A 25335-nucleotide genomic window follows, 5' to 3' on the forward strand; every position below is an offset into this window, starting at 1 on the left:
TTGTAATATTGTACCATTGGTGAAAGTTTTATTTTAAAGTATTGAATAAAAATCTCAAGAAACTATTATTACCGCACTTAGATATGTAAACTGTCAACCTTTACCTCTGTCGAAATTCGTTCGGAGATCATCAACAATTTACCGTTCTAGAGCTTTCTTTATTCCTTCAGTTTTCATATATATCCCCGCACCCTCATCCTCCGTCTGCTATATTCCACAAACCCGGGTACTGTTTCTTGTCTGTATACTTTTTCACCCCCGCACTCGCCGCTACTGCTCAGACAAGACTTCATGATTCGCTCTTTAAACAGGACTAAACATTTACTCTCATGAACATTCTTGCTCTCTTTTACAAATCGAATCGAACTCTCCGAGTATATATACAGTACAAACATGTCATTTGTCTCAAATTGATTCCTTTTCTACTACATTCAATGCGGCTTGGCGCGAACTGATTTATTGAGAGAAGTTTCTCATTGAGTGTAAATAGACATTACTGGAGAAGTTCAACACTTTGCGTGCGTTTCCCACGATGCCTAAAGTTAACTCAGATATTTAAATTGCATTTCTTAGTATAACATATCATTCACGAAGTCCGGCTCCATGGCTAAATGGTTAGCGTGCTGGCCTTTGGTCACAGGGGTCCCGGATTCGATTCTCGGCAGGGTCGGGAATTTTAACCATCATTGGTTAATTTCGCTGGCACGGGGGCCGGGTGTATGTGTCGTCTTCATCATTTCATCCTCATCATGACGCGCAGGTCGCCTACGGGTGTCAAATCAAAAGACCTGCACCTGGCGAGCCGAACATGTCCTCGGGCAATCCCGGCACTAAAAGCCATACGCCATTTCATTTCATTCATGAAATCATATCGACATCATTTATACATTTTATGGCAATCTCTTATGGTGGTACAGTCTCAAATATGTATACTAAACTGGAACAGACTGATGTGTACACGACTACAAATATTTTAGCGGAGTGGATGGGTGGTAACGGTGAAATGAGGAATACTAGGGTAGTTTTTGGCTTATTTAAGACCTCGGCGGTCTAGGAAATAATTTCGTTCGAGAAATGTACACCTTCTTCACACATGGTATCTGTCTTTCAAATGTCATGAGTGTGGTTGCATGGCTAATTGGTTAGCGTGCTGGCCTTTTGCCCAAGTGTTCCGGGTTCGATTTCCGGCTGGTTCAGGGATTTTAACCTTCATTGGATAATTCCAATGGCTCGGGGGCTGGGTATCTGTCATGATATTTTTCTTCTGAAATTTGACCACGATTGATACATTTCCCAATATTGATGTTAAGACCTATTTCTTGAATAAGATGTGTGGTGGCTGACTCAGAACCTTTGCCGATAATAACTTCTTCATCGTAAAAACTTTATATGATTTCAACTCAACTGAAGGAAATGTTTTCCTGCGACCATTGAGAGTATGGTTGGTGGCCATATTAAACAGGGTTGGCAACAGAGGACAGCGTTACATAACTCCCCAAGTCATCAAGATAGTTTTCTTGGATTCCCTGCATCTGAACTGGTGTGAAAGTTCCTCGTTTCGGGGAGTTTGGTTGGTATTGACAACGCCTTTACTGCCTCATTTAAATGGGTATGACCAGCGTTGCCAGAGGCTTTCTGTATATGTAAGAACTAGCAAGATACCCGTGCTTCGCTACGGTATTGTACCGAAATTTATAATTGAATGCTTATTGTTTTATATATAATCAGCCGAAATTCGCAATTTGACTGGTTATCTGAGAGAATCCACCAAAATTCACGATCTGACACCTTTTCTAATAGATTACGGCAAGTTTCCTTCCATTTTTCAATCTTTCTTTCCAGCAATCGATTTCATACTTCCCGGGCTAGGTCCAGGTATTTCACCCGGTCAGTTGGGTCAATTGGACGGTTAATCTCATTCCTATCGCTTATTTGAAAGGTGTTTAAATTTTTATTTATATGCCAGGAGAATCTACTGTAATCTAAGAACGTTCTCCGAAGGAAAAGATGGCTCTTGAAAACGAACCCAGGAAAGATAAAAAATGATCGGTTTATGATCAGAATAAGTACATCAGAAATCTACAGCCTGTTTCCAGTCATTCGACAGGGTCAGGAATGGAATGAATAAAGCCCCATCTGGCGGCGGCAATAGGAATTGTGCCGGCTGCCAAAGCCTGTCGCACTCCTCTGGGGCAATGGATAATGAATGACAAATGAAATGAAATTATATTGGACAGTGTTGCTGGAATGAATGATGACAGGGAAAACCGGAGTATCCGGAGAAAAACCCTGTCCCGCCTCCGTTTTGTCCAGCACGAATGTCTCATGGAGTGACCGGGATTTGAACCACATAACCCAGCTGTGAGAGGCAGGCGCGCTGCCACCTGAGCAACGGAGGCTCCTTATAAGTACATTATGAACAGTAAAATCAACTATTCTCACCTCCTTTTACACCCCACCGCCGTTAAGTTTATTTACCCCCCCCCCCCGCCACACACAAAAATAACAGAAAGCCACGTTTCTTTATGTTTAAAGGAGATTCCAAACACCAATGTTCACGTCTATTACCTTCAGTTTTGAGATATAAGTATCCCCATAAAAATAATTCACTTTTTTCACTTTCTTTACACTCCTCCCCCCCCCCCCCCCCGAATTGAATTTTCCGACAAAAACTTTGTTTCTTTAATAGTGAAGGATCTTCTAAATACCAATCATCACGACTCTAACTTCCTCAGTTTTTGATTTGTGTGACCTCATGAAAGGAATTCAACTCCTTTTCAAACCTGCCCACCAAGATGATTTCCCCCCCCCCCCTAAAAACGCGTTTTCTTTGTTTCTAAAAGAGATCCAAATACCAATTTTCACGTCTGTAACAACTTTAGTTTTTATTAGACGTAAGTATTCTCATACAATTAAGTCAATTAATTTTTCAATTCTATCACCCCCCCCCCTTCATTGGATTTTTCGAGAATACGCGTTTCTTTACTTTAAAGCAGAATCCAAATATCAAATTTCACAATTTCCCTCCACAAGTGGACCCCGTTCCATCCCTCGTACCACTTTTCAAATTTCAAATATTCACCCCGTCTCACCCCCCATTAATTGGATTTTCCAAAAACAAAAAATACATGTTTCTTTATTTTTGAAGGAGGTTTTAAATACCAAGTTTTAAATCTGTAAACTTTTCAAGTTTTAAGATGTAGATACACTCATTTTAAAAATTCACCCCTCTTTTCACCCCCCATATTTCGATTTTCCAAAAACGAAAAAATACCTGTTTCTTTATTTTTAAAGTAGATCCCAAATACCAATTTTCAGGTCTGTAATATCTTCAGCTTCTGAAATGAAAGTAGCCTCATTAAAGACATTCAACCCATTTTTCACCCTTTTCCACCCTTCCTGTTGGGATTTTCCGAAAACAAATATATACGTGTTTCTTTATTTTTAAAGGAGATTCTAAAAACTAATTTTTTACATCTATAAACTTTAAAAGTTTTGTGATATAGATACAATCATTTCAAATATTCACCCCCTCTCACCCCCCATTAATTGGATTTTCCAAAAACAAAAAATACGTGTTTCTTTATTTTTAAAGGAGATGCAAAACACCAATTTTCAGGTCTGTAATATATTCAGTTTCTGAGATATAAGTATCCTCATTAAATGCATTCAACCCATTTTTCACCCCTTTCCACCTTTCCTACAGGGGATTTTCCGAAAACCAAAAAATACGTGTTTCTTTATTTTTAATGAAGTTTCTAAATATCAATTTTTACAACTGTAAACTTTCAAAGTTTTGAGATATAGATACACTGATTTTAAAAATTCACCCCCCTTTTCACACCCCATTAATTGGATTTTCGAAAAACAAAAAAATACGGGTTTCTTTATTTTTAAAAGAGATCAAAAGTACCAATTTTCAGGTCTGTAATACCTTCATTTTTTGAGATATAAGTACTGGTATCCTGATTAAAGGCATTCAACCACTTTTTCACCCTTTTTTACCCCTCCTATTGGGATTTTCTGAAAACAAAAAAATACGTATTTCCTTATTTTTCAAGAAGATTCTAAATATCAATTTTTACATTTGTAAACTTTTAAAGTTTTGAGATATAGATTCACTCATTTTAAAATTTCACCCCCCTTTTCACCCCCTTAGCGACGGAATATCCAAAAATCCTCTCTTAGCGAGCACCTACATCTTAATATGAATATATTCCCAAAATTTCATTTCATTATGTCCAGTAGTTTTGGCTCGGCGATGATGAATCAGTCAGTCAGTCAGGACAAGCTATTTTATATATATATAGATATAGTAGTCACATTGGCTCGTCTGATTTAGGATTCACAGAGAAGAGACTCGACTGTGGCAGTGTTGACCAGTGTGCCAGCGTGCCGAAGTTTAAATCTATATATATAAAATAACTTGTCCTGACTGACTGACTGACTGACTGACTGATTCATCATCGCCGAGCCAAAACTACTGGACATAAAGAAATGAAATTTTGGAGATATATTCATATTAAGATGTAGGTGCTCGCTAAGAGAGGATTTTTGGATATCCCGTCGCTAAGGGGGTGAAAAGGGGGGTGAAATTTTAAAATGAGTGTGTCTATATCTCAAAACTTTAAAAGTTTACAGATGTAAAAATTGGTACTTAGAATCTTCATTAAAAACAAAGAAACACGTATTTTTTTGTTTTCGGAAAATCCCAATAGGAGGGGTGAAAAGGGGTGAAAACGTGGTTGAATGACTTTCATGAGGATACTTATATCTCAGAAACTGAAGATATTACAGACCTGAAAATTGGTGTTTAGGATCTCCTTTAAAAATAAAGAAATACATATTTTTTGTTTTTGGAAAATCCAATTAATGGGGGGTGTGAAAAGGGGGTGAATTTTTAAAATGAGTCTATCTATATCTCAAAACTTTTAAAGTTTAAAGATGTAAAAATTGGCATTTAGAATCTCCTTTAAAAATAAAGAAACACGTATTTTTTTGTTTTCGGAAAATCCCAATTGGAAGGGTGGAAAAGGGTGAAAAAGCGGTTGAATGCCTTTATTGAGGCTACTTATATTTCAGAACCTGAAGATATTACAGACCTGAAAATTGGTATTTGGGATTTACTTTAAAAATAAAGAAACAGGTATTTTTTTGATTTTGGAAAATCCAAATAATGGAGGGTGAAAAGGGGGGTGAATTTTTAAAATGAGTGTGTCTACATCTTAAAACTTTAAAAGTTTACAGGTGTAAAAAAATGGTATTTAGAATCTTCTTAAAAAATACAAGAACACGTATTTTTTTGCTTTCTTTAAATCCCAATAGGAGGGGTGTAAATGGGTGAATAATGGGATGAATGCCTTTAATGAGGATACATATATCTCAGAAACTGAAAATATTACGGAACTGAAAATTTGTATATGGGAGCTCCTTTAAAAATAAGGAAACACGTATTTTTTTGTTTTTGGAAAATCCAATTAATGGGGGTTAAACAGGAGTGACAAACTGGGGTGAATTTTTTGAAAGACTATATCTACAGAATATCTGAGAAACGTAAAATGTTATAGACGTAAAAAGTGGGTATTTGGAATCTCCTGTAAATGTAAAGAAAGATAGGTGATTTGTTTTCGGAAACTCCACGTAAGGGGAAATAAAAAGGGGTGAAATTTTAAAAAGCGAATTTCTACAGTATATCTCAAAAACTTAACATGTTACAGAAGTGTAAAATGGTATTTTTATCTCTATTAAAAATAAAGAAACGTGTATTTTCAGCTTTCGGAAATACCACTTGGGTGGAAAGGGGGGGGGGTAAAAGTGACTGAAAATGGTGTTGAATTCTTTTAATTAGGCTACTGATATCTCAAAAATGAAGATATTACAGACGTGAAATCTGCTTTGGAATCTGCTTTAAAAGTAAAGAAACACGTATTCTCGGAAAATCCAATGAAGGGGGTGTGGGGGGTTGAAAGAATTGAAAAATTAATTGAATTAATTGTATGAGAATACATACATCTAATAGAAACTAAAGTTGTTACGGACGTGAAAATTGGTATTTGAATCTCCTTAAACAAAGAAAAACGCGTTTGGGGGGCGGGAGTGAAAAGGAGTTGAATTCCTTTCATGAAGACACATAAATCAAAAACTGAAGAAGTTAGAGTCGTGATAATTACTATTTAGAAGATCCTTTACTATTAAGGAAACAAGTATATTTTGCCGGAAAATACACTTACGGGGGGGGGGGGAGGGGAGTGTGAAAGGAAGTGAAAATAAAGTGAATTATTTTTATGGGGATACTTATATCTCAAAACTGAATGTAACAGATGTGAACATTGGTGTTTGGAATATCTTTTAAACATAAAGAAACACGTCTTCTATTTTTTTTTTTGGGGGGGGGGGTGTAAATAAACTTAACGGCGGTGGGGTGTAAAAGGAGGTGAGATCAATTGATTTTACTGTTCATAATGTACTTAAAGAGCCTCCGTTGCTCAGGCGGCAGCGCGCCGGCCTCTCGCAGCTGGGTTCCGTGGTTCAAATCCCGGTCACTCCATGTGACATTCGTGCTGGACAAAACGGAGGCGGGACAGGTTTTTCTCCGGATACTTCGATTTTCTCTCTCATCATTCATTCCAGCAACACTGTCCAATATTTCATTTAATTTGTCATTCAACGATCATTGCCCCAGAGGTGTGCTTCGGCAGCCGGCACAATTCCTATTGTCGCTGCTAGATGGGGCTTTAATCATTCCATTCCTGACCCTGTCGAATGACTGGAAACAGGCTATATAGTTTCGATGTACTTATTCTGATCATAAACCGATCATTTTTAATCTTTCCTGGGCTGGTTTTCAACAGCCATCTTTTCCTTCGGAGAACGTTCTTAGATTACAGTAGATCCTCCTGGCATGTAAATAAAAATTTAAACACATTTGAAATAAACGATAGGAATGAGATGGACCGTCAAATTGTTCACCTCTATAATAAGGTCAACAATGCACGGAAGTATGTCATTGGTATCGCCAGAAATCCCGCACACTTGCCTACGCGCGACGATGGTGCTGGTCACATTGTAACAATGACACTGGCAGCAGATGTAATTTACCGCCAAGTAGCGATCTTGCAGCTTGCTGTGGGGTTCAGAACATCTTTTAATAATAATAATAATAATAATAATAATAATAATAATAATAATAATAATAATAATAATAATAATAATAATAATAATGTTCTGGACCGTTGTCAAATGTGCGGACCCCCCTGGAAAATGGTCCTGGACGGGTAATGACTAAGAATGCAGTCCGGCCGCGGGTTCAGTACCGCCAAGGCACCTAAGAAGACACCACGCCGGATCTCCTGAAGGATTTGATCCATATTAAAAACACTTATAGGAAAAGATGGCAAATATCTAGGGACCCAACTGACCGGGTGGAATACCTGGACCTAGCCCGGGAAGTACGAAATCGATTGCTGGAAAGAAAGATTGAAAAATGTGAGGAAACAGACCGTAATCTATTAGAAAACGAGTCAGATCGCGAATTTTGGCGGATTCTCGCAGAAAACGAGTCAGATCGCGAATTTCGGCGGATTATATATCTAAAACAATTAGCATTCAATTATAAATTTCAGTATAATACCGTAGCGAAGCACGGGTATCTTGCTAGTATAATATATTCATTAACACGGCCATCAAAGTCCCATCCAATTATACTTTGTATTACTGAAAAAATAATTACAGATCAGTGGAAAAATCACGATATGTTATTTCTGATTGATGAACGGCGAAATTACAAGAATGCAAAACATATGGAAGGCAGAAATTAATACAAGTAACTAAAGAATGAACATTGTCCCTTTCTCTACATACACATCTATATATATAAAGTAACTTGTCCTGACTGACTGACTGACTGACTGACTGATTCATCATCGCCGAGCCAAAACTACTGGACATAAAGAAATGAAATTTTGGGGATATGTTCATATTAAGATATAGGTGCTCGCTAAGAGAGGATTTTTGGATATTCCGTCGCTAAGGGGGTGAAAAGGGGGGTAAAATTTTAAAAATAGTGTATCTATATCTCAAAACTTTAAAAAGTTACAGATGTAAAAATTGGTATTCAGAATCTTCTTTCAAAATAAGGATACACGTATTATTTTGTTTTCTGAAAACCCCAATAGGAGGGGTGAAAAAGGGTGAAAATGAGGAAAAATGGGTTGAATGCCTTCAATCAGGATACCGGTACTTATATCTCAGAAACTGAAGATATTACAGACCTGAAAATTGGTACTTTTGATCTCTTTTAAAAATAAAGAAACACGTATTTTTTTGTTTTTGGAACATCCAATTAATGGGAGGGTGAAAAGGGGGTGAATTTTTAAAATGAGTGAATCTATATCTCCAAACATTTAAAGTTTGCAGATGTAAAAACTGGTATTTAGAATCTTCATTAAAAATAAAGAAACACGTATTTTTTTGTTTTCGGAAAATCGCAATAGGAGGAGTGAAAAGGGGTGGAAAAAGGGTTGAATGCCTTTAATGAGGCTACTTATATCTCAGAAACTGAAGATATTACAGACCTGAAAATCGGTGTTTGGGATCTCCTTTAAAAAGAAAGAAACACGTATTTTTTTTGTTTCTGGAAAATCCATTTAAGAGAGGGGTGAAAAGGGGATAATATTTTAAAATGAGTGTATCTATATCTTAAAACTTTTAAAGGTTATAGATGTGAAAGTTGGTATTTAGAATCTCCTTTAAAAATAAAGAAACACGTATATTTTATTTTCGGAAAATCCTAATAGGAAGGGTGGAAAAGGTTGAAGAAGGGGTCGAATGCCTTTCATGAGTCTACTTATATTTCAGAACCTGTAGATATTACAGACCTGAAAATTGGTGTTTGGGATCTCCTTTAAAAAAGAAACACGTATTTTTTTGTTTATGGAAAATCCAATTAATGGGGGTGGGGGGTGAAATGGGGGTGATATTTTAAAATTTGTGTATCTCTATCTCAAAACTTTTAAAGTTTATAGGTGTAAAAATTGGTATTTAGAATCTCCTTTAAAAATAAAGAAACAAGTATTCTTTTGTTTTCGGAAAATCCCAATAGGAAGGGTGTAAGAGGGTGAATAATGGGTTGAATGCCTTTAACGAGGCTACTTATATTTCAGAACCTGAAGATATTACAGACCTGAAAATTGGTATTTGGGATCTACTTTAAAAGTAAAGAGACACGTATTTTTCGTTTTTGGAATATCCAAATATTGGGGGGTGAAAAAGGGGGGTGAATTTTTTAAAATGAGTGTGTCTACATCTTAAAACTTTAAAATTTACAGATGTAAAAATTGGTAGTTAGAATCTCCTCTAAAAATAAAGGAACACGTATTATTTTGTTTCCTGTAAATCCCAATAGAAGGGGTGTAAAAGGGTGAAAAATGAGTTGAATGCCTTTAATGAGGATACATATATGTCAGAAACGAAAGATATTACAGAACTGAAAATTTGTATATGGTATTTCCTTTAAAAATAAAGAAACACGTTTTTTTTTTTTTTTTTTTTTTAGTTTTTGGAAAATCCGAATAATGGCGGTTAAACAGGAGTGACAAATTGGGGTGAATTTTTTGAAAGACTATATCTACAGAATATCTTGGAAACGTAAAATGTTACAGACGTAAAAAGTGGGTGTTTGGAATCTCCTGTAAATGTAAGGAAACATAGGTGATTTGTTTTTGGAAACTCCACTTAAGGGGAACTCAAAAGGGGTGAAATTTAAATATGAGAATTTTTACAGTATATCTAAAAAACTTAACATGTTACAGAAGTGAAAAATGGTATTTTTTATCTCTATTAAACATAAAGAAACGTGTATTTTTAGTTTTCGGAAATATCACTTGGGAGGAAGGGGGGGGGGGATAAAAGTGACTGAAAATGGTGTTGAATTCTTTTAATTAGGCTACTGATATATCAAAGATGAAGATGTTACAGACGTGAATTTTGATATTTTCAATCTGTTTTAAAAGTAAAGAAATACGTATTCTCTTAAAATCCAATGAAGCGGGGGGGGGGGTGAAAGTATTGAAAAATTAATTGGCTTAATTGTATGAGAATACATACATGTAATAAAAACTAAAGTGGTTACAGACGTGAAAATTCGTATTTGGATCTCCTTTAAAAACAAAGAAAAACGCGTTTTGGGCGGGAAACCATCTTGGAGGGTGGGGGTGTAAATGAGTTGAATTCCTTTCATGAGGACACATAAATCAAAAACTGAAGAAGTTAGAGTCATGACAATGGGTATTTAGAAGATCCTTTACTATTAAAGAAAAAAGTATTTTTTGCGGGAAAGTTCACTGAGGGGGGGGGGGGGGAGTAGTGTGAAATGAAGTGAAAAAAGTAAATTACTTTTATGGGGATACTTATATATCAAAACTGAAGGTAATAGACGTGAACATTGGTGTTTGGAATCTCCCTTAAACATAAAGAAACAAGCCTTCTTTTAATTTTTTTTGGGGGGGGGTATCGGTAAATAAACTTAACGGCGGTGGGGTGTAGAAGGAGGTGAGATCAATTGATTTTACTGTTATTAATGTTCTTATAAGGATCCTCCGTTGCTCAGGCGGCACCGTGCCGGCCTCTCACTGCTGGGTTCCGTGGTTCAAATCCCGGTCACTCCATGTGACATTCGTGCTTTACAAAACGGAGGCGGGACAGGTTTTTATCCGGATACTCCGGTTTTCCCTGTCATCAGCCATTCCAGCAACATATAATAATAATAATAATAATAATAATAATAATAATAATAATAATAATAATGTTCCGGACCGTCGTCAAATGTGCAGACCGCGCTGGTAACGGCTCCTGGACGGGTAATGACTAAGAATGCAGTCCGGCCGCGGGTTCAGTGCCGCCAAGGAACCCAATATGACACCACTCCGGATCTCCTGAAGGATTTTCTCCATATTAAAAATGATTAAAGGAAAAGATGGCAAAGATTTACGGACCCAACTGACCAGGAGGAATACCTGAGCCTAGCCCGGGAAGTACGAAATCGATTGCTGGAAAGGAAGATTAAAAAATGGGAGGAAACGTGCTGTAAAATAATAGAAAACGAGACAGATCGCGAATTTCGGCGGATTATGTATCTAAAACAATAAGCATTCAAATATAAATTTCAGTATAATACCGTAGCGAAGCACGGGTATCTTGCTAGTTATATATATATATACACGGCGAGCCATCGACTCTACAGGGTGTTGGAATCGTTCTGGAGTGATCTGGAACCACGCATCTTGCACTGCTACCCACAATGTGTCTTGTGTAGTTGGTGCGGGGTTCATGGAACATACACCAGCATCGACAGCATCATATAAACGCTCTACTGAATTAATATCGGTGTATCTGGAGGGAGAATGCATGGTCGTAACCTCTCTGGAGTGCATCTCCAACCACCTGCGTGCCACCACAAAGCTATGTCATGGCGCATTGTCCTGTTGAAACATGACATCTTCATCAGGGTACTCCAGGGCCAGAAAGGGATGTAGACAGTCTGAAAGAATGTCCACATAATGTGCAGTTGTCAGCGCTTATTGCAGCCGGGCATTGGGGCCTAACTGCGACCATTAGAATGCCGTCCAGATCAGAACTGAGCTACCTCCCGCCTGGACACAACCTTGTTGACACGCAGGATCCATAGCTTCATGGGGAACACCCGACACTTCCACGCGCCCATCAGCTCGATACAAATAGGAGAGGGATTCATTGGACCATACCACACGCCGCCACTCTTCCATGGTCCATTGCCGATGTTCGCGGGCCCATGCACCCCGGTGAGTCCTGTGTCAAGGTGTCAGCAAAGGAACACGAGTTGGACGTCGGCTGGTGAATCCTATGCGGTGCACTTTCCTCCTTACAGTGCTGGAAGAAATGGGTTCCTGTATCCTAACATTCAACTGAGCGGTGATCTGACTCACAGTTGCCCGTCGAGCGCCCAGTGTGGTGCTGCGGAGGAAACGTGATGTCCTTTCGTTAAATACCTGTGGCCTTACGAGGGTGGTAACATTCTCTCTGTGATAATGAAGATCCACCCTCAACACTGTTGACCTCGGAAACCCGAATTCTCTTGTAATCTCCGAAATACAATGATCCATGCGCTATGCGCCGATGTTCATCCCACGTTCAAAGTCGGTTAACTCGCGACGTGTTGCCATCTTCACAACACTGGTGTCTGTGACAGACTGCTCAGGTACGCCACAGCTAGCCGCAACGCTCAAGGATCATACACGGCACATTTTCTAATGGGACACCTCTTCCCGTGACTTTTGGACACTCACTCTACACCGGTATATAAAATACGTAACAGCTAAGAAAGAATGTCTGAAATACAAGTGCAACTATGTTGAAGGTTGTATGGTTTTAGGAAAGGTTAATGATTCATACAGGAAAATCAAAGAAACATTTGGAGAAAGGAAAACTAGGAGTATGGATATTATGGGCTCAGATGGAAAAGAAACTCTGGAGAATGATGTCAGGAAAACTTTCAACAATTTTATCCGGGGAAAGAAGTAGATGATAAGGTTATCGAGCACGAAGAAGCTGATATGCTGATGAAATGGGAGACACAATTTCGAGGTCAGCCTTGAGAGAAGTAGACAGTTTCAAGCACCTGGAATTTATTACATATCCTCAGAATTACTAACGGCGTTAAGAGAACTCGGTATGGTGTGGTTATTCCTAACATTGTGTAAGATGTATGGTACAGGATAAATGCCATCAGAACTTTTAAGCAATGTTCTCATACATACTTCAAATAATCAGGTGCTCACGAGAGTGAAAACTAATCCACGTTTAGTTTAGAATCTCACACTTTCAAAATGTTAACACTTACATTTAGAGAAGAATGGAAGAAGAAGTTAGAAACTGAGCTGGCAGAAAATCAATTTGTCTTTAGAAGAAATGTAGGAACACACGAAATAATCCTGACGTTACGTCTGATTATAGAGAGTCGAACTAAGAAGGAGATTCCCACGTACATGGCCTTCGTAGATATATAAAAGACATTTGATAACGCGAATTGAATCAAGCTATTTGATATTCTGAAGGTGACTCGTATCAGATATCGAGAGAGAAAAAAGAAAGAAAGGTTAGCTTCAAACTCTACAAAAGTCAGACTGCAATGTAAAAAAATCGAGGGCTGTGAAAGTGAAGCAGCAATCCAGAATGGAGGTTAATAAATCTAACGTTTATGCCGTCTACATTTCATTGTCTCAAGAAAAAGCGGTAAAGAAAATCAGAGAGGAGTTCGGAAATGTACTCACATTCGTAGGGGAGGAAATCAAAACTCTGAAATTTATGGAATTTTTTCTGAGTCGGCGGAAGTTCTGGATAAATTGCCGAATGGCATGGACAGACTTGGAAAGGCGTAAAAGATGAAAGTAAGTAAATAGAAAATGAAAGTAATAGAATGCAGTCAAATGAAGTCAGGTGATCCAGAAAATGTTAGATTAGGAAATTAAGTCTTGAGAGAAGTAGGTAAATATTGTTACTTGGGTATTAGAATAATTAACGATGACATAAGTAAGGACATAATATACATACTAGCAAAAGAAAGGAATGCATATCTCGAGAGAAAAAAAAATGGTCACTTCGAACTTTAATTAATAATGTTATTGGATTTTACGTTCCTTTGACTACTTTTACAATTTTCGGAGACGGCGAGGAACCGGAATATTTCCCCATGCCAGTAAACCTACAGACAGGGTCTGTCGTATTTGAGCACCTTCACTAAACTGAGCAAGGATCGAACCTGTGAAGTTGGACTAAGGAGGACAGGGCTCTGCCGCCTGAGATACTCACTTCAAACATGATATAGGAATTAGAAAGATGCTTTTGTGGAGAGGCGAAACAACTAAGACGTAGCAAAGAAATATGACACAAGCTTTAGAAATGTGGTGTTTAAAAAGCGAGAGATGGATAGATCGAATCATGAATGAAGAGATACTGAATAGAATTTGTGCGAGGAGAACTATTTGTTTAAATTTCTTGAGAAGAAAAGAAAGAATGATAAAACACATCTTAAGACACCCAGGACTTGTTCGGACAGCTTCGAATGAAGTGTTGGTGGTAGGAATGGTAGGGGTAGGCCAAGGCTTGAACAAGGCAAATATATGAATATAGATGCAGAAATGAGAAGGTTAGCACAAGGGAGAGTGGCATGGACAGCTTCGTTAAACTAGTGTATGGACTGATGGTTCAAACAACAGTACAGCAGACCTGACCCCTTTGGAAGTGGAAAATACAACTCCAGTTTTGAATATATCTAGCAATAAAATGTGTTATTTTCGCCTAAAATACTCAGTTCGATATCTCTGGTGAGGACGATGTCCAGACTGAGTGATGTGTCCACGGCTACGATACTGTCAACTGGGTCCCTATCAACGTCTCTGTTGTGAGAGGGGTATTTCAGAGAATTTCGGAGACGTGGCGGAAAATTTAATCCGAAGAAGCTTTATAAGTTTCAACACTGGAATTTAAATCATCTCTAATAACTTTCGTACGTATGTGGTAAAAATTAATACTGGATAAGCTAATATTTGTATCCTTCGTAGCATTTTACTGTATTCGATCCCGTTTTGTTTACGGTCAGGATTGGTTGTGTATATTTCCTTTGGTTGCCCATGGACGTCTCTTGAGCTTTCATTCCGTACCCTGATGGGGTAGGGCGGGCCTCTCTCAGGCCATGAGATGTGTTGCGGTGATTTGAGTTGAGGATAAGGTGATATAGGTACAGCCGTGGAGTATAAAGGTAATTGTACCGGCAGTTACCTTAGAGGGGAGATTGGGAAGCCACGGAAAGCCATTCTCAGGACCATCCGCTGCCTCCCGCTGTAATGCCCTAGTCACTTTTAAGCCGGAATCACTCCGCTCTGCGCTGCTCATTTTTTATATTTGTAGTATTTCAGTGAGGAATGTTTGGGACGGCAGTAGCTAGTATATCACTTCATTTTGCTCGCCTCGCAAATTATTTAAAATGTTCTTTCTAAATTACATAATTTTCAGCTGACATTCGTGTAGTAAAGCATTGGCGCTATTAGATTCCGTGTTACCGTGAGCGTCATATTTTTGTTCTATAGTTTCAAAATTTTGACCGGAACTAATCCGCTGTCGATAAATACTGATGATGAATTTCAGTATGAACTCTGCCTCATGGGAAGTGGAGTAGTGACATCACTTATTTAATGTGCAATTGTTTGTTGTCTTGAGCTCCTGCTATACGTAAGTTTAATGCCTCCTTTTGTAAGCATTTTGCAACAAATCTTACATTCAATACATGTACGCAAAGCACTCGAAGTGCTCCATGATTGCCGAGAATCGGCCATGCACTGATGAGTGTAGCTGATCTGTATTAATAGTTCAACAAAGACATCACTTAGAGAGTCAGAAAGACCAATTCAGTGCTAAAAACAACTGACGTGAAGTGTTTAGAGATCGTTACTTGGTGAATGACAGCGTCATAGAGGTCAGAAGGTACCCAGAAATATGACACAGAGATTGTACTATGGTAAAGACACAGAGGATAATCAGCTGTGGACATAGCCTCTATTATATGATATCGTCCCTGTTCTGCCAAAACGGCGAATGTGACAATGCTCTTCTTATCCATTATTTCCCTTAAGACTGGTCACGCCTTCCAGCCACATATTGATATGCAGTCCATCAGAACAATTTCCGTTGAGTTCATTTTCCTATGCGCGTGTGTAAAGTAAAATGGTGTGATGCAGGGGTGGCTTTTCAGGTGAAGTAGTTGAAGTGCCACTTCACCACTTATTTTTTCCATAATGAATTACTTAAATTAGTTTTTCTTATGACATTTGTTGGTTTCACGGAAAGAAAATGTTTTATTTTACGGCGTTTGGAGCACCAAGAGCTCGCATCACTTGATGAGAACCAGGGGAACTCACGAAAGCGCCGGCTATCGGCCACAGTACGGCGCGTGAGACTGAGTGAAGACGAGAAATTCCGCAGCTGCCTCTACCTCCCAAGAGCTCCCTCCTAGCGCTTGGCCTTGGCGGTTGCCATGACAACCATGACGTCACCCGCGTACTTTCCACATAGCAGAATGTGCAAGTGAAGTTGTCGGAGGATCGGAATGTTTTGTCTTCCGTGCGTCATCCTGTGTGAAGTACGAGTACTTACGCATCGTGCTTCATTCGTAGTGTTGTGCTGTTTTATTTAAACATGTATTCTATTTATGACATAGTGTGTATTTTATTATAAACATCATTTTCACGTTGGAGAAACGAAAATCAGAATGAAGTTATACGTTTTGAACGCCCTACTGAATCACTGCAGATTTGTGCTACAAAAGAAGTGAAACATTCCGGTAAATCTTACAATCTTAGTTTCAAACGATCATGGTTTAAGGAATTTCCATGGTTGTGCTCCTCTCCAGCTCTACAGAAGTTGTTTTGTTGGGCCTGCTTGCCTTTTATCAATAAAAATAACGTTTGGAATAAAGAAGGATTTTCAGCCGTTTTGAACATAACACGTTCTTCACATAAGCACTCAGACTCTGCAGAACATATAATATGGCAGCTAGATTTGAAGACATTGGAAACAAACCAAAATATGACCTCTGATGTCCTGAAGGAAAATGCCAGACTGTATATTGTAACTGTACAGTTCAATAAAAATGTACATTTAAATAGGCTTTTCCTTCAGTTGGTAATTGATGCAGTGCTCTATTTAAGTAAGCCAGAACTAGCTTTTAGTGGTCATGACGAAACATTAAATTCAATAAATCGTGGTCACGTGCTGGACACTCCGCCAGTCACAAGTACGAGGTACGAGTACAAAACAACCAAAAACAACACGTACTTCCTAAATCTTGTCCGCCTCTGTGGTGTAGTGGTTAGTGTGATTAGCTGCCACCCCGGAGGCCCGGGTTCGATTCCCCACTCTGCCACGAAATTTGAAAAGTGGTACGAGGGCTGAAACGGGGTCCACTCAGCCTCGGGAGGTCAACTGAGTAGAAGTGGGCTCGATTTCCACCTCAGCCATCCTGGAAGTGGTTTTCCGTGGTTTCCCACTTCTCATCCAGACAAATGCCGGGATGGTACCTAACTTAAGATCACGGCCGCTTCCTTCCCTCGTCCTTGCCTATCAATTCCCATCCCTGTTCAGCATAGTAGGTGAGGCCGCCTGGCCGAGGTACTGGTCATTCTCCCCAGTTGTATCCCCGACCCAATGTATCACGCTCCAGTACACTTCCCTTGGGGCGGTAGAGGTGGGATCCCTCGTTGAGTCCGAGGGAGAAACCAACCCTGGAGGGTAAGCAAATAAAAAATAAAGAAGTTCCTAAATCAGTCGCTCGAAAGCGAACGGGTTATAGCTCTTCACCATACTTTACAGCCACGAGCCGCCACTGTATGATGTATGTAAGGTTAATTTTCCTTTACACACGTGCATGGGAAAATGAACTCAACAAAAATTGTTCCGATGGACCGCATATCAATATATGGCTGGAAGGCATGACAAGTCTTAAGGGAAATAATGGATAGAAAGAGCATTGTCACATTCGCCGTTTTGGCAGAACAGGGACGGTATCATAATCGTTCTACCATAACATGAATAATCCGCCAAATTTATTTTAAGACTTGGAATACAAATGAAAAATATTTGGTCGAATGTCCAAACGCAGAAGCGATTTTATGTAAAAAGATCGTAACCGAAGTTGTCCGTATAGTATTCAAGTAGGTTAAATTATTTCACCACGAATATGATGGCCACGAGATGATACAGATCTTACCAAGGATGAGATACTACACTTTGAACTTACAGTCCTCGACTATTGCAGAAATCTATAGAATGTCTCATTTCTTTAAAATACAGTAAGTAACATAACAACCATAACGATGAACGTAAACAAACATCAAATGCACTAACCAAGAAGTCCCGGCATGAATCAACAAACACGTACAAAGTACAAGACACGAAATAAATTACGCATTAACTCTGGAAATTATTAAAATATCAATACTCCTACATGAGTCTGAAGATTTTGTCATTTTGTAAAGCTACACATAGGGTATAATTTTACATATTTTCTGTAAATTATGTAATAAGATTTGATTTTTTATTGTTTGATGTATTTCTTTTTATTCTGTTTCTTTCGTAATCATATATTCCTGTTTTGATATGATACTTCCAATATCCAGTTTCCATTTTATTGTTTATTGTTATAGTAATTCCTATTTTAATATAATTTCGTCACTCTATCACTGTAAATAGACATTGCCACAGGAATATCCCCAGTAGCAGTGCATTCTATAATAAAAACAACAACAATAATAATAATCTGAGCAAGGCATCATACATAGTGGATGCTGCTCCTCGAGCCTCTACGTTACATACCATCAAGAAAATACCAGGCATCCTATCATTTCCGTGCCCCAGTACACGATTAAACCCTCAGTTCATCTCAAAATACAGGGCTTCGTCATTTGGTTAAAGGAGGTCATCAAGGGAGAATGCTCTACCCAGATTCTCGTAGACCAAATGATGTCCTTCATCTTGGACTAGTCCACATCGGCAGATTGGGTACACTCATGGTGTCCCTCCAATGTACACTACCACAAATATCTCCAAGAATAGCACGTTTGCGAATTCTCAGTTATGGACTAATTAAACTTTCAAAGACCAGAACCAAGAAAATCAGGAAAATGTGGGTTTGATGAACAGTCTCTTACAAGAGTGATTACGTAGGGGGTGAAAGGAATGAAACTGTGTCACTTTCATCATACAATCCTCATATACTACACAAATATTGTGTCTCTACAAACATTTTAACGTAACAAGAAGTTCAGGAACGGAAATAATAACTTACGGGGTTCTTACTCCTGTGGTGTCCGAAGCACTACAAAGCGGAGGTTTTACATCACTGCACGAATAATTTGCATAAAAAATAAGGTGGCTGCAGTGACAATAAGATATCATCAGTTCTTCCAATATTTATTCAAATACTGTGTTCAAAATGGCAAAAGAAGGGAAAAATATATCACAAATACTAAAGGAGTCTATTTCCAAATATAGCGAAAATGTGCTTTATCTTCTTGATGACAAGCTATACACTAGATTATATCTGGTCAAACTTTAAGATTTATTGTCGTATTATTAAACATAAACGTGAACTTATCAAACTTCACTCTAAAGAAAAGTTTCCACAGAACCTTTGCTGTTTATTGAATCAGTTATTCAATGGTGAAATCTACGAGACACTTTAATTTGTGGATGTACCAATCAACTAACTAGCTTATACCGGGCGAGCTAGCCGTGCGGTCAGGGGTGCACAGATGTGAGCTTGCATCCGGGAGATAATGGGTTCGATCTCCACTGCCGGCAGCCCCGAAGATGGTTTTCCGTGGTTGCCCATTTTCACATCAGGCAAATGCTGAGGCTGTACCATAATTAAAGCCACTCCTATACCTTACCTATTCCATCGTCGCCATAAGACCTATCTGTGTCGGTGCCACGTAAAGCAAATTCTAAATAAAATTAACTAGCTTAGAATGAAGCCTCGTGGAAATTGTTGGTCGATCAAATCAAAATACGAAGTAGGAATTGCCGTTTTAGTGTAAAATTTGGCATTCAGTTACGCAGTGAAATGATTACAGTAGTGACGTCTTGCCACTGGAGGCCGTAAATATGTTGCCAGCCGCGCGTACTGTGAAAACCTCGTCAAACACTCGACACGCCTCTACGAAGAAATTTCCCCAGCGACAAGAGTTTGGGAGAGAATGATCGAGGTTTAATGATTTGGGCGAATCGCCCGTCTTGACGGGAATTTGAGTGCCTGTTATGATCTGCGGGTGCATGAGGCACGCAGACACTGTACCGAGCCTCAGGAACTGTTTGCTGGAGTTTTAGTCCCACGGCGCTCATTCACAACCACCGTCTTCACTCTTCACAGTGGTGTTGTCAACGTCAAATATGGATCACTACGGACTGGAACCGAGTTACCCTTAGTGAAGAATGCAGGTTGCTTTTGTGCACTGCCGTGTCCATATCAGGAGGCCTAGTAGGAAACGTCCTAATCCTACCTTTGCTGTGGCATGATGCATCGCCCCCACTTATTACGATCGCCGTATCTACAGTACATTTCCCCACCTTACTTACTGCTGTTCGCCTCGACCTCGTCCTCGCCGCATCAAGCACTCCGCTCACCTGTGCTCTACCAGTGTGATTACGTCAACCTCGCTGCACTTCGCCGTTGCCTGTGCACTGTGTGTACACGTGACCTCATGTTTCTCGAACTCAATGGCTTGTAGCCTTCTCAACTTTTCTGGAATATTCTATTCCACTATATATTGCCCACTCCGCTTCTCTACATTTGAGTCGGGTTTCATAGCGGGGTGGTGGAGTGCCAAAGTACTATGCTGGACTCTGCCTTCAAGCTATTTGGTGAGCAAGACTTATTGTAATTTATCCACATTTGGACTTTAAATTTTCATCCGGCCTCTTGCCAGTTCAAATTTTCTTCCGTCGAGTTGGTATGCTACATTTTAAAGCTCATAGACTGCATCACTATACGAACATGCGCTACGGACAATTATGAATTATTTATAATCATTTCAGATGTTTTCTTAGACCTATGCAAAAATTGGTAAATCTTGGAATACCCAGTGAAGAAAATCCTTTCCCCGCACTAATCCTTACGTCTCTTCCCTTCCCCCTTTCTTTCCTCCTTCTTTTCTCTCTGGTCTTTACTCCTGCTGTCCTATTTAGTTTTTATATTTATTGTACGTTGGTAAATTATTTTTTAGGCTTCGCCCTTATGCATTTTTGGATATTTAATTTGTAAATGTGGCACACTTTTCGGATTTTTCTCTACTCTGGTATATTCATCTTTCACCATTTGTTATAAATTTATCTTCGATTTATTTATCTTGTTGTTATGTTTTATTGTTAAATATATATTCTATTCACATCGTTATTTTTGGTCTTCCTATTGGCCTAGTGTTGTATGTCCGTCGCTCCCTTCTCGATCCGCCAGCCAGCTACACGCGTGCCAGTGTGTTATTCTTCGAGCCTCGACGCGCAGCCCTCAGTGCGCGTGCCTGGAACGTCGTGTGTGCTATATAAAGGAGCTCCTAGCCTGTCCAGACGCCCACTGACCCCGGTGTCCAGCTCCAGAATACACCCTACGTCGAGCACGGAGGCTACTCCTCTTGAAAATGTGCTTCGGCCAGGTGGACTGAATTTCTGGCAGTAAGAGGTCTCACCTCGGGTCACCGCTCCTCTTGCCTATTCTGCTGTCCATGCCCAGTCTTCCCATTACATGCCACTATCATTCCCTAGCTAATGAAAGCTCCCATTATCGACTTAGTTTCGCTAAGTAGGAACTCTTCCGTCATTGAACTTACGTTAATGAACTCAGACACTTCAACAAGGACGGACTATCTGAGATATTTACGTCAGTGCTTCTGATAGTTTTCCACTATCAAGAACTTTTCATGTCACAAAGACTATCTTTCCGAAATAGTAGTGAACGTGAATACTCCAACGTGTATATAGTGTACAAAGACAGAGTCTTTCTCCAAATTCATAGTTCAATTTGCTTCGAGATAACTTTCAGTTTTGTTAGTGTAAATATTGTAATTTTACATGTGAAGCAAATAAAGAAGTTGTGCTTTTTGTAAACCCAACCTTGTTTACAACACCTAGCTCCTTCTCACTGTGCGTTTCCTTGGTTTAAATCATTTATTATTATTATTATTATTATTATTATTATTATTATTATTATTATTATTATTATTATTATTATTATTATCTATTTCAATACTATACTTTGGTACACTGAGCTTTCTACGGTATTGCTAGTATCATATTATACTCCACTGTAAGTACTTCTGATTACTTATCACTATTGTATAATAGTACACCACCCACGATAGTATGATAGCAGTACCACTCATTACACACTGCAGGTGTGCAGTGATACGAGGAACTTTCATAGCATAGTTATATGTGTTGGACATCCCGTGACCGCATCATTGCCTCTACTTACCAACGCTTTCGAGCAGGACAGTGCTCGGCCGCACACTGCAAGGGTATCACAGGAATGTTTCCGTGATAAACAACATATTCAAACTTGATCGGCAGATTTATCGTCCATCAAACATGTCTCAAATTAATTGAGTTATAACGATCTAGAGAGATAGTTAGAGCACGATACCATACGCCTTCATATTCTCTCGTATCACAGCTTGTATCAACGCGAAACAAACCTTTTGCTCTGATACTGCAATCACTTACTTATATGCCAACTTACAGATAGGTGAGTATCACCACACTGTGGAAAACGTACATTGGAAAGAGTACATGATGTTATTGAAAAAGCTATTCGATTTTTGCGACTACAGATGTGAAGTACGACAGAGAACTTTAATGTATTACAGGTAAAACTTGTTCTATTGTCGCTCAGCAGTCAGTTGTGAAGCACTTCTAGCAAAATGTCAGGTCAAATATTTGTGCTATGGTGTATTCAAGGCAGTCAGTTGTGAACTACTCGTAGTATATTGTCAGGTCGTGTACTTGTGCTATGGTAGCTCGGTCAGTCAGTTGTGAAATACTTGTAGTATATTGTCAGGTCGTGTACTTGTGCTATGACAGCTCGGTAAGTCAATTGTGAACTACTTGTAGTATATTGTCAGGTCGTGTACTTGTGCTATGGTAGCTCGGTTAGTCAGTTGTGAAGTGCTTGCAGTTATTTTTCAGTGAAGATGTTTTCGCGAAATACACTGATCACGTGTAGAAGGGAGGAGAGTACATTAAGGTATATGTTTCTCTTACTATGTAGTTCATGCGATATGCTTTTTTGTACATTATTTGGCAGACTGATGCGGTGTGCGTTTTTATTTCAGTATTGTACCAATATAGTCGAAAAGTAAACGACCGTTGGCTGGCTCCGCCATGCTACGTAGGCAGCCCCCCTGGCTTCCTTGCGTGGAGTGTAGCCTGTAGTCTCAGGCTTAAGGGAAAATTTGTGCTAGGAGTGTTGTTCAACTCCAGGGACTGGTACAATTCAAATTAATTCCCCAATGTCGAATTGCTACTAGGGAGATGTGATATCTCAGTGACGCCCATTGGAGGAAAACACCAATCATTTAGATGGCGTTCAGGGAAATGCAGGTCTGTATATAGGAGGAGAGCTGCTCCTCAAGAAAAGGAAAATCATGCATCTAAGAATTAATAATCCTAGATGCAGTAAATTAACGGTAAATTAAACCTTTACCTTTAATGGGCCAAACAACCACGTTTGAATTTTACCTGAAAAGAGACAGAAGAATAATATTAACATCAGATTCTCTTCAAGTAACAGGATGTACGGCAGTACACAAAATATCTCACACCGTGTGTTCTCAGTCAGAGCAGATAACTAGTTTAGTAGGGTAAGAAATATCTCACATCGTGTGTTCCCAATTAGAGCAAATAATTAGTGCAAGAGATTACAAAATACCTCACATCGTGTGTTCTCAGCCGGAGCAGATAATTAGTGTAGGAGAATACAGAATACCTCACACCGTGTGTTCTGAATTAGAGCAGATAATTAGTGTGGGAGAGTACAAAATACCACACATCGTGTGTTCTGAATTAGAGCAGATAATTAATGTAGGAGAGTACAAAATACCACATCGTGTGTTCTGAATAAGAGCAGATAATTAGTGTAGTAGAGTAAAAATACCACACATCGTGAGTTCTGAATTAGAGCAGATAATTAGTGTGGGAGAGTACAAAATACCACACATCGTGTGTTCTGAATTAGAGCAGATAATTAGTGTGGGAGAGTACAAAATACCACACATCGTGTGTTCTGAATTAGAGCAGATAATTAGTGTGGGAGAGTACAAAATACCACACATCGTGTGTTCTGAATTAGAGCAGATAATTAATGTAGGAGAGTACAAAATACCACATCGTGTGTTCTGAATAAGAGCAGATAATTAGTGTAGTAGAGTAAAAATACCACACATCGTGAGTTCTGAATTAGAGCAGATAATTAGTGTAGTAGAGTAAAAATACCACACATCGTGAGTTCTGAATTAGAGCAGATAATTAGTGTAGGTGAGTAAAAAATACCTCACATCGCATGTTCCAAATTAGAGCAAATAATTAGTGCAGAAGAGTGCAAAATGCCTCATATCGTGTGTTCTCAGTCAGAGATGAGAATTAGTGTAGGAGTGTGCAAAATACCTCACATCGTGTGTTCTGAATCAGGGCAGATAATTAGTGTAGGAGATTACAAACTACCTCACATCGTGTGTTCTCAGCCGTAGCATATAATTAGTGTAGGAGTGTAGAAAGTACCGCAAATCGTGTTCTCCGAATTTGAGCGGATAATTAGTGTAGCAGAGTACAAAATTCCCCACATTGTGTGTTCGCAGTAAGAGCAGATAATTAGTGTAGGAGAGTAAAAAATACCTCGCATTGTGTGTTCTGAATTAGAGCAGATATTTAGTGTAGGATAGTACAAACTACTTCTCATCGTGTGTTCTGAATTAGAGCAATTATTGGTGTAGGACTGTGCAAAATACCTCACATCGCGTATTCTGAATTAGAGCAGATAATTGGTGTAGAAGAGTACTAAATACCGCACATCGTGTGTTCTCAGATATGGCAGATAATTAATGTAGGAGAGTACAAAATACCTCATATCGTGTGTTCTCAGTCAGAGATGAAATTTGGTGTAGGAGTGTGCATAATACCTCACATCGTGTGTTCTGTATAAGGGCAGATAATTAGTATAGGAGATTACAAATTACCTCACTTCCTGTGTTCTTAGCCGGAGAAGATATCTAGTGTAGGGGAGTAAAAATACCTCACATCGTATGTTCTCAGCCGGAAGATATAATTAGCGTATTAGAGTACAAAGTACTGCACATCGTGTGCTGCGAATTAGAGCGGATAATTAGTGTAGGAGAGTACAAAATACCACACATTGTGTGTTCTGAATTGGAGCAGATACTTAGTGTAGGAGAGTACAAAATTCCTCCTATCGTGTGTTCTCAGCCGGAGCATATAATTCGTGTATGAAAGTGCAAAATGCCTCATATCGTGTGTTCTCAAGCAGAGATGATAATTAGTGTAGGAGTGTGCAAAATACCTTACATCGTGTGTTCTGAGTAAGATCAGATAATTAGTGTACGAGAGAAAAAATTTCTCATATCGTCTGTTCTGAATTAGAGAAGACAATTAGTGTAGGAGAGTACAAAATACCTCACAACGTGTGTTCTGAATTAGAGCAGATAATTAGTGCAGGAGAGTACAAAATACTTCACATCGTGTGTTCTG

The 25335-nt window shown here is 39.0% G+C and overlaps 1 protein-coding gene across 2 annotated transcripts in view; it reads right to left on the reverse strand.

Moving 5' to 3' along the window:
* LOC136863322 (allatostatin-A receptor) overlaps positions 1-25335 on the reverse strand; it is a 1657357-nt gene that overhangs the window by 1316818 nt on the left and 315204 nt on the right. For both annotated transcript variants that reach the window (XM_068225909.1, XM_067139709.2), the window contains exon 2: positions 23279-23313. The gene's annotated coding sequence lies outside the window, so the exon portion shown is untranslated. The remainder of the gene's footprint in view (positions 1-23278; positions 23314-25335) is intronic.

The sequence above is a fragment of the Anabrus simplex genome, chromosome 2 (assembly GCF_040414725.1).
Source record: "Anabrus simplex isolate iqAnaSimp1 chromosome 2, ASM4041472v1, whole genome shotgun sequence".
Lineage (NCBI taxonomy): Eukaryota > Metazoa > Arthropoda > Insecta > Orthoptera > Tettigoniidae > Anabrus > Anabrus simplex.